Genomic DNA, 16,122 nt, shown 5'->3' with positions numbered 1-16,122 from the left:
GCATCTGACACGGAAATACAGATGAAAAGGAAGTGGGGCACTGAATAACTACATGTGTCAATGGCACCCACTGACATTCAATCTGGGGTGCATTAAAAAGAATGTGGCCAGCAGGTAAAGGAAGATGATTCCTCCCCCCACTCTGCCCTGGTGAAGCCACATCAGGAGTACTATGTCCAGTTCTGGGCTCCCCAGTTCAACAAAAAAGTCCAGGATCTCCTAGAAAAAGTCCAACAGAGGGCCACAGAGACGATAAGGGCCTGAAGCATCTTCCATATGAGGAAAGGCTGACAGATCGTTTGACCTAGAGAAGGCTGTAGGTGGATCTCATTGCTGTTTATAACTATCTACAGCATAGGAATCAGCTAGATGAGGACAGACTCTCTTCAGTGGTAGGTAGTGATAGGACACAGGAAAAAATAGCCAAAAACTGGAGCACAGGAAGTTCCACTCAAATATGCAGAAGAACTTCTCTACAGTGAGCATGTCAGAACACTGGAACAGGCTGCCAAGAAAGGTTCTGGAGTCTCTTTCTCTGGAAATATTTGAGACTCATCTGGACCTGTGCATCCTATTGTAAGGAACCTGCTTTAGCAGGGAGTTGGAATCAATGATTTCTAGAAGCCCCTTCCAGACCCTGGAATTCTGCAATTCACTGATACTTGTTGAACATTTACGGAGTCCAAACAATTGATATGAACCCAATGAGGTGGAGGCTGAAGCATTTCAACAGTGGACACATCCACTGGTGAAGATGTTGACAACCATAACATGCGGGCTCCTGTTCATCACTGGTAAAAATTCATAGCTAGTAGTGGTGACTACGTTGAAAAAAGGAGTGTTTTTTGACAGCAAATTCACAGCTACTAAAGTGTCACTGTGTTCTTTGTATCTGTTGCAACTTCCATGGGGGGGGGGGGAAAAAAAAAAAAAAGAGGTTTTACTTTTGCAGCAACCTACATATTCTCAAAAAACAACATATTGGAAACCTTGAAAACTCACGAGAAAATCTCCTCCTATAAAGCATAGTTATAGAATTATTTTAAGTTCTTTTCATAGCTAAGTATACTTTTTTTTATTTCAAAGAGTTCAGCATATTCTGCATTAACATGGGGAGAGGAACTGAAGTCTGCAGAAATAAATGTACATTTGATGCACTCATCCCCCCCATTTCACCTGATTTACACTGTCTCCAATATTTTACTTAAATTAACTTGAATAAGTAATAGCTTACATTTTTGCTGCCTCTTTACTGTCTTCATTTCTATTCCGAACACAACTAGGCATCAATCACAAACGGCACTACCTTGTGCTAGGCATCATAGACAAAATGACAAATAGTTCAAAAGCTCCCAGTGCAAGCATATGGAAAAACTCAATGCAAGGAAAGGAATGCAGACAAGCAAAGCACAATGAAAAGCAACACATGCAGAACCACAGTTTGCTCAGGGCTAGGAAACAGCAGTAGAGTCATTAGAAGTGAATGCAACTGTGTGCAAGGAAAAGGAAACAAAGTGAAGCCAAGGTGAAGTGTCACTTCTTGTCAGTTCTGGAGCTCAAACATATGAGTTGTAAACCGCAAATCATGATTATAATCATGATTATAAATCCTGTTAGCATACAGATGCTAGCCTTCAGTTGTCCTGGTTCCTCACTTCCTTCCATGTGTGCAGGACTCTACCTCTGTTCAGCTCCAAGTGAGATCTGCTAATAAATCACTCTCATAGCACTGCAATTGCACAAGCAGCTCAGTTTAAAAATAATCATAGTTTGAAGAATTTAAAAGCCACTCTAGCAATTCATGCTGCAGTTCTCACAAACTTCTCCTCATGAAGAATGTTTTCTTACGAGAAATGAACCATACATTCTAATTTTGTTAGATGCTATGGGCTTCATTGCAACACTTTCTTTCAAAGGAGGGAAGCGTGACAGCCTTCACACATTTAACTGCTTTTCACATGTACGAGCACAGCTGAGAAAAGGGCTAAGGTTATATCACTGTCCTGCATGGAGAACTCAGGATAGAATAGAAATCAAATAACAGGAAACACACCAATATTTATACTTTGACAGGACAAAGTGAATGCAACTGTCAACCTTGCTTTTTGTCTCCCCTTCAGTTGTGCAACCTATGCTTATTGCACCTCAGTTCTCTCCTGAAAGTCACAAAAACTTCCGTCTTCTGAAGACATAATGCAGAAGGGAATGACTGCATTATTCCAGTGTTCTGCATGAAAGAGATGCAGGCACTGAGGAAAAGTTATTAGATTATCATGTCTAATCTGTTTGGAAAGGAGATGCCATAGCAGTTTTATACAGTGGAGCACTGAGCTTCACACCTCATGTGATTTGCAAAGGCTAACTCTAAGGTTACCTCTCCTGCTTTTAATAAAATAAATTCTACCAGGTGTATCTTATTAAGGTTCGCAAACTCTACTCAAGCCCTTCTAGTTCACTGTTCTGCTGTTTGGCTTGGTACTGGGTTGTGTTTTTCCTTACTAGTTGATTTGCATTTTGTTATTTTTAATATGCGCATTTAAGTATCTAGAAAGTGTCAGAGATCTGTGTCCACAAAGTCATTTAAGATTACAGCAACAAAATGTCTAGTTCTCTACAGTAAGAAAAAATGTAAAGAACAGAGGTGTTTCAAATGCTTCAGTTCTATCTGGTAATTGATATATTATTATATTGCTATATAAGAGACTTGAGATCATCAATTAATTTTACTGAACCAGAGAATAAGTGCATCTGAACCAGAAAAGGTTTTACTGGGAGCTGTGTGGAATAGTACATGTTCAGACCAGAGTGGACATCCAAGCATGATACCAGGTGGTGCTTGCTGATCATGCAGTTCTGTCTCCTAGGAGAAAATCCCAACAGAGCAGAAAATAACTTGGAATAAGTTAATCTGTGTTGCCTACATTTGATTAACTTCAATTACTAAGTTAATCTCCCGAGAACATTCCTTCCTCACCTCCATTAAGAGATAATCCATCATCATTTATGATGCGTTATTTGAATGAATGTGAGGCTTATTGCAAGCACAGGAAAAGTGTTGCCATTCTTTTAGTACTGTATGAATAAAAAGGTTGACTATGAAGTCAAAACAATTCATTCTATTTTTCACTTATGAAATGTTTTTCAAGTTACTCCTTGTAGTTTTATGAATACTTTTCAGCCATTTTCCAGTTTTTCATACCTTTGTCTGGCCACAGACCAACTACTTGCTGAATGTTTCAAATTTGATGAACATCCAGAACTGTAAGTTAAACTACACAATACTATGACAGTTTACATACAAGCAGTGTTGCTTTTTTTTTTAAATGATAGAGATATTGTTTATTTTTACATTAAATGTTACAGTGTTTGAGTCCATCCTTAAAGTTGCTTTGATAGAAGCCTGATACTGCTTTTTCATATTTTCATACTGTGAACTGTAAACCACAGTAGTCACAAAGCATCTTTCTCCTCCAACACACAAAGCGTAAAGGTGACATCCAGCTCTATTTAAGTCAGTTCTTTCATTGACATCAGTAGACAGAGATTTTTTTTTATGTTTAAAGGAAAAAGGAGTGTCAAGAAGGTATATTACTTTTCACATGCAAAGGCAAAAACTATGCCACCACAGAGCACTGAACTTTCTGAGCATCAGCAAGTGAAGACTCAAATCTGTAGGTTATGATTCCATTTTTACAAATTCTTCATATAGATTTGACTGATTTTCCCCAAGATGTTTCTGAACCACTCTTTTTCTGCATAGTTGGAAGAGATGCAATTGGCAAGACATTTGTCCAGCTCAGCTGTACAAATCTATCGTATTTCACCAATTATTTTCAGCAACACAAATATTCTGTATTTGTCTTCACATTCCCAGATAAAAAGAGGAGAAATGTTTGGCAAGGTACGTTTTGATATTTGTCAAGACAGTGATAGGCATTACTTCATCTTTTTCCACCTCCTGACTCTTGAGCATTAAAGCTCTCATCTGTTGTCAAAGACAATGAAAATCCTAAGTACATTTCCCATTCAATTCTCAAGTAGAGACTTTATATGTTGAAACATTCTCAGTCATTAAGTTTAATCAAGAGTGCATCTTGACATTTTCCTGATGATTTTAGTAGTCAGACACTGAGAGGGACCAAATATGTCATTGTGTTTCAGGATCTATTGTTTCAAGAAGTCATCACCTAAAGTCAAAACAGTCAAAAAGGATTCCCACATCAAAACAGCTGTTAACTGTCCTAAAATTGTTTCTGGAGACAACAAATTACAGATGTACACATATAAAGCTGCTGCTTTTTACTTTCAGTGCTGACAAACACTGGTCTTTAATAGCCAGCAGTTCACTGGCAGAAGAGAATGAGAAGCTCAGAGAGATTTCCTTGCTGCTTACACCAATGGCAGAACACACACTGACTGAGTTTGCATGGCTTGGAACAGCTGAAACCAGAACTATTGGAGATGCACACAGTATTTGCTGATGCCAGGCTCACTTGTCTCTAGCTCATAGAGGATGAATGGCATCACCCTCTATTCATGAGCCACTTGGTGTGGGGAAACAAAACAAAAGAGCAGGAGACACACTGCAGAGAGAAAAGCTAGTAAAAGCTTTAGAGAAAGGCTCACTTTTTCTGGTGACATCTTCAGTGGCTTCTTCAGAGCATTTTCTGATTATTGAGCTATTAATTACTGAAGTCAATGGAAATTGGGAAAAAGCAGGAAAGGATTAGAGTGAAAGTCATTTTCCTCTCACTGCCTTCCAAAAAATATTTTAAAATGATGAGACAGTGAGATGATTTTTTTTTAATGTTCTTTTTTCAACTATTATTTCTAAGGAAACATCAGTTATCCAGATTAATAATCTCTATCTCAAAGCCTACCCAAGCACAGTAAAGAAGAACTAGTGGTACGGAAAGCTGAAAAATAAAGGCAGTTTGTTTTGTCCCATACAGTGGAAGAATCACAAAGCTGGAACAACTGTGTTGAGACAAAGAGGAATGAGAGGAAAAGAAGTCTACTAACAACTGAAAAGGCTGAAGAAATGATTTAATGACTGAGGATGAAAACTGTGGCAGTCACAGAAATGAGAGGACAGACCAGAGTCATTCTGGTAGAAAAGAAAACAGACATATGAAAACTAAAGATAGGAAGAAGTGGCAGATGTAAGAGTGGGAAGCGACTACAACCAGAGTATGTTTTGGAGTATCTGAGAGGGCACAATTGTAAGTTACTAGATACAGACAGTTTACAGATTTGTTCATTTCTACATGGCTTCTACAGCAACTTGACCTGACCTGCACGTAACTACAATAACAGACATTAGCAAAAAGATGTCCTGTTGTGACTATGCAGGTCTTCACAACTACAACCCAAAGCACAGACATGAGTTTCACAGCCGTCTTTATTACGCTCTACTCACATGCAGCTACTTGACCGCATAACTTTTAATTGTAATCCCAGTAAAACAAAATGGATGCTAAGGAAAGGGGTCCAAAAACCTCAGCAATTAGGACACTTTATACTAAAAGTTTTTTAAAACCAGGCAATATCTATAAGAGTTTGCTTCCAAACAACTGTCCCTTGAGTCATTCCTCCAGTATTTAGAAGTTGGTGGAGGAAAATGTGGCCATTTCACCTCTTTTCAAGCGCTGCTCCAGCAAAGACTGTATGACTATTTACATCATCCATAAGATTTACCAAAATAGTGAATTTACTGGAAGGAGACAGATGAATACAGTAAAGAGAATAAGCAAGCCATTATAATGTGAACTGTTGACACATACAGTACTGCTTGTTCGATATGGATGTACAGTAGTTGAATGTTTTCTTTTTCACAATTAACTTTCCCATCTATCAAGTGATAAGTATTCTTTTAAACTGTCTCCTGAGCTAGAAAAGTTTAGCTAGAGACTTTATGCCACTATCTCCGCTTGGAAAAGCTTGTCCATTTTGTCCTTGACAGAAGTATTATCCTTCCCCAGAAGCAGCTTGCAGAAGCATGAAGAAGCAGTGATACAGTAGAGTGGGCAATGATACAGTAGACAACTAAAACCTTGACCACTTCACCAGGAAAGTTTTCCTTCATTAAACCACTGGCTTATAGCCTGTTTACAGCTTTGCTCAACCACACAAAGCTACCAGGCACTGTTTTTTGCCTAGACAAAAAAAATAACAACTCACTATAAACTTCCTGTCACCTCAAAGTGATGACTTCTACTTAAGTTTTGGTGGTAGGACTTAACTTGTCATTCATAGTATTCTCCTACAGAATCATTTTGCAGTCAGTTCCATTTTCTGTACTGCCTGCAGTCTGGTTTTCCTTAAAGTGAAAGTCGTATTAACGAGTTAACTCTGCTTACAAGGATTTGAGATTTTAAATAATGAAATCTGTAGGAGGAAGCTAAAGAGAAAGGGAATCTGGAACAGCAGTATGACAAATGCCTTAGATCTTCTTGTAACTGATACTTTATAACTTAATTAAAACAGGTACTAGACAACAAATCATTTTTAAATGCCATCTTTTACAGATATGTACAAAACATTTCTTGTATTGTGTTGTTTTCACGAATTTTGAGTCAGAGAGCCCCCTTAAAAAGTACTTCAGAATAAACTAAAAAAAAAAAAACAAACAATAAAACATTCACATATGGTGACAATCATTATGCATATCGGCTCTTCATGCCATTATTCTTTACATAGAAATGAAGCAGAGGAGGTAAAAATTCCTACTAAGGATAATAAAATACTGACAAAGTAGCAAAACGATGAAATTTCTGCTTGCTAAGGACCAATTCCAGCAACAACAGCATCATACTGCCACAATCTCTTGAGAGTGCATTAGTAACATGGGAGAACATTCAAGTGGAGCACTGTGGTAGACAGAATGACTCTGAGGGAAAAGATTTGATGGATATTTTTAGTTTTATTTTCATTCATTTATTTCTCAGAAGAGTTGAAAACAAATCTCAGCAAGAACAGAAACAAGCCAGTCTTCCCAGAAAGGACACAAATCCACAGGCTACCATTTGAGTCAGAACTATATTAGTAGCGCTGCATGTGGGTCTTGCAGAGCAACAGCAGTAACTTTTTTGTATGACAAATGCAGAAGTCATTACAGGAATAATAAGAGACTGCCTCTCAGTATTCCGTTTTACTGCAGTACAAGTTGTTTCATTTCCTATTTAAGTTTCACAGCAAAATAGCATGAAGTTTATGTAAATGGGCAATAAATCATCATTTATGTAGTAGAAATGGAAAACAGCCTGAGAGAGATCTCTGGAAAACCAACACTTATCTTGAGGAAGGGTAAAAGAATGACTACTTGCTGCAGGGAGAGCATCCTTTACAGAGGAGTGTTTGCTCTGCTTCTAACAAGATCCCTAACCTACTCAAACTGTTTTCCAACTGCCTTCGCCTTTCCTGCATGCAATCCTCATCATTCCTAAAGCAATTGATATTCAACCTGTACTTCTGTCAAAAAGACTTGAGACACAGCAATAAGTAACTATCTACTCTTTCTGGGACTAACATTCCTATCTTTCCTTATGACAATGAAGCAGTGAACTCTGAAGGTTAGTTTCAGATTGATTAAATACAGGATTGTGAGAAATGTGCAACAAAGCACAGACTGGATATAAATTGGAGAAGATAAGATATTCTGAGCCAAGAGAAAATTGAACCATCGCATCATAAATAGATACTACTTGGCTGAAGTGATGCATTTACTTGTCAGAGCTAAAATCCAGAATTATGATAGTAAATCACTTAACTGGCACGTGATGTAACATATTACATGATTATACGAAGCACCCTCCCCAGGAAGCAGAGATGACTACCACTGTAGAGTCCTCACATGAGATCTCTAGCACCCAAAGGCCTTTAAGTCTGCATCTCACTCATGCAACTGGCAGGAAAAGGAGCATTTTGTCATACACACCAAGGACCCAAGTTTAAGAATGCCTGAAACTATCAGGGCACGATACAGGGGACAACTAAGGAAACAAATTCTGGACTTTGATATGAGCCATGAGGTCATCATTTTACCTAGTTATACGATTCCAAACTTTCAATTCTCATTACTTTCTCTTGACAGACATAGGTTGCTCCAAAAGTAATTCCTCCTATTCCATGGAAAGTATAACAGATACAGAGCACAGTAACACTAGTTGATAGAGCAAATTCTCAGCTTAAAAAAAAAAAAAAAAAAAAAAAAAGCTTTTTCCAGTCACCACTGTGACCACCAATTCACATAGATGAGCTGGTCAAGACTTGTCATTTTGTGGCGTGACAGCACACAAAGTGTTTTGTCTTTCACATCACTATCACCACTGCTGGAATGTACCATCCACTTCTTCACTCTGTTTTTGGAGCACAAACAGTGGATGTGAACATTCAGCAACCATCAATGAATGTCAATAATAGAATTTTTTCAGCATGGAGAAATTCAGTGACACCTTTGCTTCAGATGCACTTTCATGTCAGACACATGCCCCTCTGCTGCCATCTGTCACACAGCATCAAAATGTGACATATTACGAGAAAGGTTCATCCTTCACTGCCATACCACCAAGATCTGCCTCTGATGTGGTAGTCAGCATAATAAAATAGGAGGCATTATTACTGGAGCAGCCTTTACATGGGAAATCTTAAGCAGAAGTCACTGAGGATGAGGCATGGAGTACAAAGGAAAGATTTTGTTTCCTCACTTACTAGAATAAGACCAAAATGGCATTTATTTCAACAAAATGAAAGTCTTCCCAAGTAAGACTCCATTGAAGTTCAGAGACTACTAACATTAGAGAAATCATTTTATAAGCTAGTCCTGTTGAAAACTGGTAACTATATAGTCATGCTCCTGATTTTTTTTTCAAACCTCAGAAGTTACTAATGAAAGACTCCAAGTTACTGTTTTTATTATTGAGCTGAGATTATATATATGGAGTAAGTCTCATTTTATGTTATTTATATTACATTAGATTAAGTAAAGTGTTGTTCAGCAGTATTGCTTACATAGAATTTACCAGGCAGCACGACTACTTAGTATGAAAACAGCACAAGGGAAAACTAAGTTGATGCCTGACCTGCAGACCAGGAGCACATATAACTAATAAAAACACTTAACCAACATTTTTTAAAGTGTTATTTTAAAAGACAAGCGTGCAACAGGAACATTTTCATACAATATTATGGAGCTATAGCACCTAAAATGATAGCAGCCCTAGTCCATCAACAGAAAGGCACAGCAGTGCTGCAGACAGAGAATCACATTTGTGGATCCTCCACTGTTCAGTAGCAGTTGAAGTCTTCTAGTCAGTGAAGATACATTTGCAGCAATTATGATAGATTATGTTTTCCCCACTGTTAGCTACAACATACATAGACATAATACAGGTGATGGAAGCTCTTTAGTGACAAAGCAGAGCTGAATGATTCTAAACAAGCAATTTATAGCATATAATCAAAGGAATCACACACTATCAGTGTATTTGTATCAGCAGTATTCTGAGAGCATGCAATATAAAAATACACATTTCAAGCACAAATGAGACACCTTCTGTTGAGTTACATACTTGAGTTCTAAAACTTGACAACCAATATATATATGCCCTCTATAAGAGGCTCTTTCTTTGTATTTTCACCTCCAGTGAAACTCCCCAGAATGTGTTTGCTTGCTTGCTCTGTGCAAGTCTTCTGCCAATGACATGGGAGTTCTGCTGGAATAGTCAGAATAACTACAAACTCAGCAGCAGCCTAGCCCCTAGCCCTCCCAGACCCAGCACCCATCCTGCCTACACACAGGTATTAGAGTAGAAATTCTAACCCTCTATAGAAAGCTAGCTTCCCTTACCTCAAAATCCTTCAACATCTTCAGTGGGCTAATGCACATATACCACCTTCCCTGGTATGCCGGAGGACAAGCAAGTACCATCAAGACACAAGAACTGGAAATAAGGAAACCCTCTAAGTTCCCCATGACTGCATATGAAGTATTTTGTCTCAATTAAGGAATTTCAGACTTGATCACTTCAGATTTTTGCTGCTTGGCTGTTGCTCACACTTCCTCTAGCTGCCCGTACATCACACACCTGAAATTTTAGAGCTTGTTCTCTAGTTGTATAGCCAAGAGTTCTACTGCTCAAGATGCAGTGTTTGCTCTTACGCAATACCCATTCATAGAAGGAAAGCCAAGAAGGGGTTTCTCACGTGAACCTCATGTAATTTCATCCCAAAAGGAAATGGAAAAAATGCAGTATCCATTTCCAAAAAGTGTTTAGATTCTTTTTGCTTAATATGTATATCTAGAAGAGCATCTGCTTAAAACCCTTATTAACAAACCTGAGTAAAACTCTGTATAATAAATTCATGCACTAGTACGAGAAAATCAGGAAGGTAAGTGAAGATTTCTACTTATACATCATCAGTACATTTGATCTTTTAATCCTGGCAGTCATATCAGCAACCACATCATATGAAGTTTCTCACATACACATACAGGTATTCAGGTGAGGAGAACAGAAGAGAACAGAACCAGAGAGATCATGTTAAGCTTGATAGCTTTTTGTTCTGTTTTTAGAAAAAGCTAACCTTAAAAGTAATTTAGAAGTGTAAATAAGTAGCAATAGTAGGGAGAAATATTACTTAGATTGAGAATTGTGAATACTACAGTTACCTTGGCAACATCTGCTTCTCTGTGTAGGTTTTAATCTACATGAAGTGACAGAAAACTCAACTGAAGGCTTTCAGAAATGTTTTGGGTCTATAACTGAAGCAATGGAACATTCTGAAAGTATTGTTTTAGTGGACACGTCACTCTATACATTAAAAATGTGCATTTTCAATAATTAAGTTTCATGAATGAATGCCAAAATACTTTAAACATTGAAATTAAATGCCTAAGCCAAATTAGTTGCCAAAATTTTAATACCATAATTTACATTTCTGTTAATTGTGCCTGCAGTAAGTAAACCAGTTCATGTATAAGTTCATCTCAGCACCTCAGAAAACAAAGAAAACCCAAGTCAAGCAATACGACTATTGCATCATGAAAGTTTGTTAAGTTCATCTGAGACCAGACTGGTCATCTTGCCACCAGACTGGCAAGACCTATTCATTTTTAAAGTCCATTGGGTCCTGCGCTGACAGATTTTGGAGTTAATGGAACAGCCCAATAAACTACTTTTGGTGTCTTGTTTAATGTAGTACCATAGCTGAAGAAATTATATAATGGAATTTGTTTTCCTTTAGTGATAATATTTACCATTGTTAAAATATTCTGGAGTATATAAGGCAAAAAGCAAATTTGTATCTAGGAAGACAATTTAATGGATTGAGATTCACTGATACATTGTTGCCGCAAAACGAAAAGAACAATTATCATATTGGAGCAAAGAACTAAATGACATTTCTGAGACATTAATCTCTACAGGATGTTAGATTACAAGTAAAACCTCCAGAAAAAAAAGAAGTCAGGCAATAATTTTCTCGAGAAGTGAGTGACAGCTAGTTGGATCACAGAATACACCAAGGAAACGGTTCTCCAGGAAGTGTAGTGAATTTGCAAGTAAAAGCCAGTGAACACAGCTGCCTTGTCATGGAAGGCACATCAGTCAATTGTTAATTTTTTTTATCTCTGTCCAAGCCAGTCTTGAGCAATAAAATTGGAATCAGAAGGATGTAAGTAGAGGACATCACATGTACTTTTGGAGCAAGGCAAGAGAAAGGATTTAATTACATAAGCTTATAGAAGAACAATCTCCCTAATTATGAGGACAACAGAAGCATCTAATTCTACTTCTGCTAAAAACATATTAAAGCTTGGCATGTATTGTACATATGCTAGATCCTGAACAATCGATTTCACTGTTTGGATGTACTTTTATACCTTACTTATTCAAAACATTCAAATTAGAGACTATTAAATTCTCCACCCAATCATTATGAACTTGCTTCATTTTTCTACAGGAAATGAAATGATTACACACCTGCCCTCCTTCAAAAAGTAATATCGTTTGTTGTTACCCAAATGCAAATTAGCCTTTCAAAATTGAGTAGTAACCATTTTCCAGGAATGCCATTCCATGGTTTGCTATTCACTGACCAATGACTTCCCCAGATTTTTTTTTGTTGCTATTGCTTTTGAATAAGCATTTAAGAAGTCTCTCCTTACCTGATTCTGTTCATTTTCCTTGAGAGATCTTAGTGTTATTTGCCATACCAGTATCAAATGCATAAAATACAGCAAGCCAGAGCAAAAACAGTTCTGCTTGAGAAAAATGAGGTGGCTTCAGCATGTGTCTCATTGTGTATCAGAGGGGGGAGGGGAAGCTGGGTAATTAAAGTAGAGAGGAGCAACTTTCCTAGTTCTATGACCAGAAACACACCAGTAAGGATGAGCCAGGTTGGGAAGGTACCCATCTGCTCTCCAACAGCAGGTGTATCAACAGCAGGTGTCAGGATCACCTGACAACTCCAAGCACAGTAAGATCTGAAGTTGAACATGTGGAAGAGCAACCTCCATCTTCATTTTCTCAGCTTCATTCTCCTGCTGAAGTTAAACCACTGTCACCTTGAAGAGTTCCATCAACCAAGCAGGTTCTAAAGAAAATTCAACACTGAACTCAAACCATCCATTAACATTTCAGAGATGCAAGTTGTATCTATAGAGGCAGATCTATAGATCAGGCACTCCACCCCTGAATCACAGCTGCTCCTAAAATACCTGGTGCCTGCATACAAAATTCTCCTATCCTCGAGAATGAGCTGGCAGTACTGAGACCTGCTGCCAAGGCATAACTTCAGCTACAGTCTGGTGTAATGCTCACATCCTGTATTTGCCAGGACACAGAAGAGGAGTGATGTTAGCAGCTTCATTTAAATGCATGGGCCTAGCAGGAGGCTTCATGCCCAGTCCAACAAGACTGTGCTGGAACAAGGTTACAGCACCACACATCTGCACTTGGTCTCATACACAACTATGATTTACAGGATATATTTTCTAATCCATAAGAACTTTCACTTAAAAGTACTCTCCACTCCATCCCCTGAAAAGTTTATCTAAATAGCTGTATTAACTGCAAATTAAGGCTGCCATATGATGTTTAGTTCTGTACCATGATCCTGAGTTCACAGTACTCAAGAAGAAGTATTTCCATCTTTTAATGCTGGTGTCCTTAAGTGACACCCAAAAGTACCTCTATGCTGCTAGAAGTACCATGCAGAGTCATCACAGTGGCAATAGTTAAGTTTAGAGATCAAACAGAAACAACTGACTTTGTCCTAGCAGAACTCATAGTGATAGAACACAGATCTACTGATAGCAATTGCTATTTATTGAATATAAATGATTTATGGATGGAACCATCCTTCCCCCACTCCTGCATTTTTTTTATTATTTCTAGTCATAGTTGCTATTTAGCAATTAAGTTCCTGTAACATTTTTGAGAGAAGTGGCTGAGGAATTACAACCTTCATGCAAATCATTCCAACTAACAACTTCCAATTTCAGGATGTCACATTGGATGGAAAATTGTTATTTCTCTCATAGGCTGCTTGCAAAGGCATTACAAAATTGACAGGTTAGACAGAGATCGCAACAGAAAGCCACTCCCCATATCACCCATGGATCCTCCAATTTCCCAACTCATTTACACTTCACAGAGTTGTTCAAGCACATTTCCCCCAGAGCAAAGCTTTTGTTTCATGTCCATTCCTGCATTTTCTTGTTCTAAACCAGTAACCACATTAAGTCATTCATCTGCTCAGACTCTCAGCAGCTATCTTCGCTCAACTTCAAGGTCACTTGTGTGCACTCAACCCAGCATGCAGCCTTGTTTGTCACCTATGTGGCATGACCTGGCAGACCCTCACAACTCATTCTGTGATCCAGACTCAGGTGTGAGGAGACATGGAACTGGAAAGGTCTCTTCAGCTTCAGCACACAGCTGCTTTACAGGCCAGTGGTGTTCACCATCTTTAGATTAACCAGGCAAAAAATTTCTTCCTCAGAGGGCCTAAGCTTTAAGAAGCAGCTCCATTGCATTAACACTCATAAACAAACAGGTATTCCCCTACTTTAGGGCACACTAGATGACAGAGACAGCCAGTAGATTTCATGCCAAAAATCACTTTAATCTGAAATACAGATATCTACCCATGCAAAATATGGCTTGTTCAGCACTGCCTTCTGTGCTTACTGGAAAGAATTTCAGGAGACCTCTTGTAGACAGGCTGCCCCACAGCTCATGTTTGCATCCAGCAGCCACTGTACAACTCATGGTTAACACATGGTGACTTATAACAGATTCAGCATACTTTGCACCAAGTTTCAGTATGTGTATAAAGCAGTTTATATATTGACCCACTAGCACACATCCTAACAACATTTATCTGCATGAGACTGAAACCCAGGGCACCTAATGACAACAAACTGCTGCAACACTGAAACAGTGACAGCTCACTTCCTACATAAATGCATCAGATTTGTGCCCTTTTTGACACTACCTACTCACATGTCATTCAACCAGCAAAGCAGACAGCACTACTTCTTCAAAAAAATACTACCTAAGAAGTAGTGTTATTAACAATACTCACAACACTTAGGAAAAGGTTTCTCTTCCACTGATTTTTTTTTTTTTATTTTTAAAAATCAGGGTTAGATTACTGCAGCATGTCCACATGGAGTAGCAACGTAGATAAACCAATCTAAATTCCTCCCTCTGCGTGTCAGCAACTACCCAATTTTTTCTTGCATATAACACAAATACATTCATATTTCATGACTCCTCAAGTATTAAGTCACAGTAACTGACGAATCTAGATCCTATACTTGAGCCTAACAGATCATAAACACACCTATAGAAAAGGCTCTCCATTATTTCTTGATGCTTTCCCTTTACCAGCAGTACTACAGGTGAGAACATAAATCTGTATGGTGAACAGAAATAAAAAAAAAAAATAGAGTGAAGCACTGAATCTGTTATATAGGGTTAACAATAAACAAAAGATACCCACATATAGAATTAGTTGTTAAAGCTGAAGAACTAAGAAGTGGCATATTTAAAAAAGGGATGTAATACCTTCTGGCTGTACTTACTGAGTTTTTTTTAGTTTCAAGAACTCATATAACATAAAATCTATGGTCTTAAAGCTTTGGTCATCAGAGTTAAGTTTGTGTTTAAGTTTTCATAACCATCTTCTCCCTTATGCCCTAGGAGAAAGCTAAACAAATTTAAAACAGGGTTCAGTACTCACTTCACCAAAATAACTTGTTTTTCACCTTCACAGACAATATTTAGAAATAAGAGGGCAAAACAACTATACAGCTTGAGAGTGAGGTGGCAAAAACATGGTATTTCTCTCATTATACTACAGAGATACTTCACTATTTTTTGAATGACTACGTAGAAGATTTTTTTTTTTCTTACCATTAAGGGAGAACAACAAAGAACATTGTTCAATATTCAGCTAAGTTCAGATCCTCTTACAACATTTACCTGAAAGCATACTTTAAAAATTGCTTCTTGAAACACTAGCAGGAAATATATTGCTCCCATGAAAACCCAAAGATCAACACAAACTACAGGGAATTCTTGGTCAAGTAATCCTTCCCATAGCACCACAGCAGCAAAACAAAATAGAAAAAGCATTCAGTCCTCTCATCTGTTGCAGAAATAGCTGTTACTTGAAAACGCTTATTTCAGTTCTTATGGAAGCAGAACACTCTTGAAATAGAAAAAAAAAAAAAGTTTTACAAAATGCAGGCTAAGGAAAGATCAGAGAACCTGAAAAACATTTAGTATTCTTATCTCTCACTGCACCACAGAAGATAAAGCCTACAATACAAGTGACTTCAGCAACCTCACAGACAAGTAGCAAAACATGCCACAAATGAGGATCCTGAGCACAAGACAAAATAACACCCTCTTGAGAAAAAGAAGATTTAATTAGAAATAAAGAAGACAATCATCATAGCAATAATAAATTGGCCAAGCACTTACCTTGCAGAGGACCGGGCCTGCACTAGTTACAGCAACACCTTCAGCAGTCAGAGCCCCGAATTTGCCCTCACACCAGCAGCTACTCCCCCAAAATCTTCCTCTATGACTCACAACCACACAGAGCAAA

At 38.0% G+C, this 16,122-nt stretch overlaps 1 long non-coding RNA gene across 2 annotated transcripts in view; it reads right to left on the bottom strand.

The window, feature by feature from the left end:
• The window catches only part of LOC125694169 (uncharacterized), a 54,651-nt gene extending 38,529 nt beyond the window's left edge, over nt 1-16,122 (bottom strand). For both annotated transcript variants that reach the window (XR_007377441.1, XR_007377442.1), the window contains exon 1: nt 15,996-16,122. This is a non-coding gene — a long non-coding RNA (uncharacterized LOC125694169). The remainder of the gene's footprint in view (nt 1-15,995) is intronic.

This window comes from Lagopus muta, chromosome 5, assembly GCF_023343835.1.
Source record: "Lagopus muta isolate bLagMut1 chromosome 5, bLagMut1 primary, whole genome shotgun sequence".
In the NCBI taxonomy this organism is placed as follows: Eukaryota; Metazoa; Chordata; class Aves; order Galliformes; family Phasianidae; genus Lagopus; species Lagopus muta.
The sequence above is the reverse complement of the archived record's forward strand: the minus strand, read 5'-3'. Positions and strand labels throughout refer to the sequence as shown.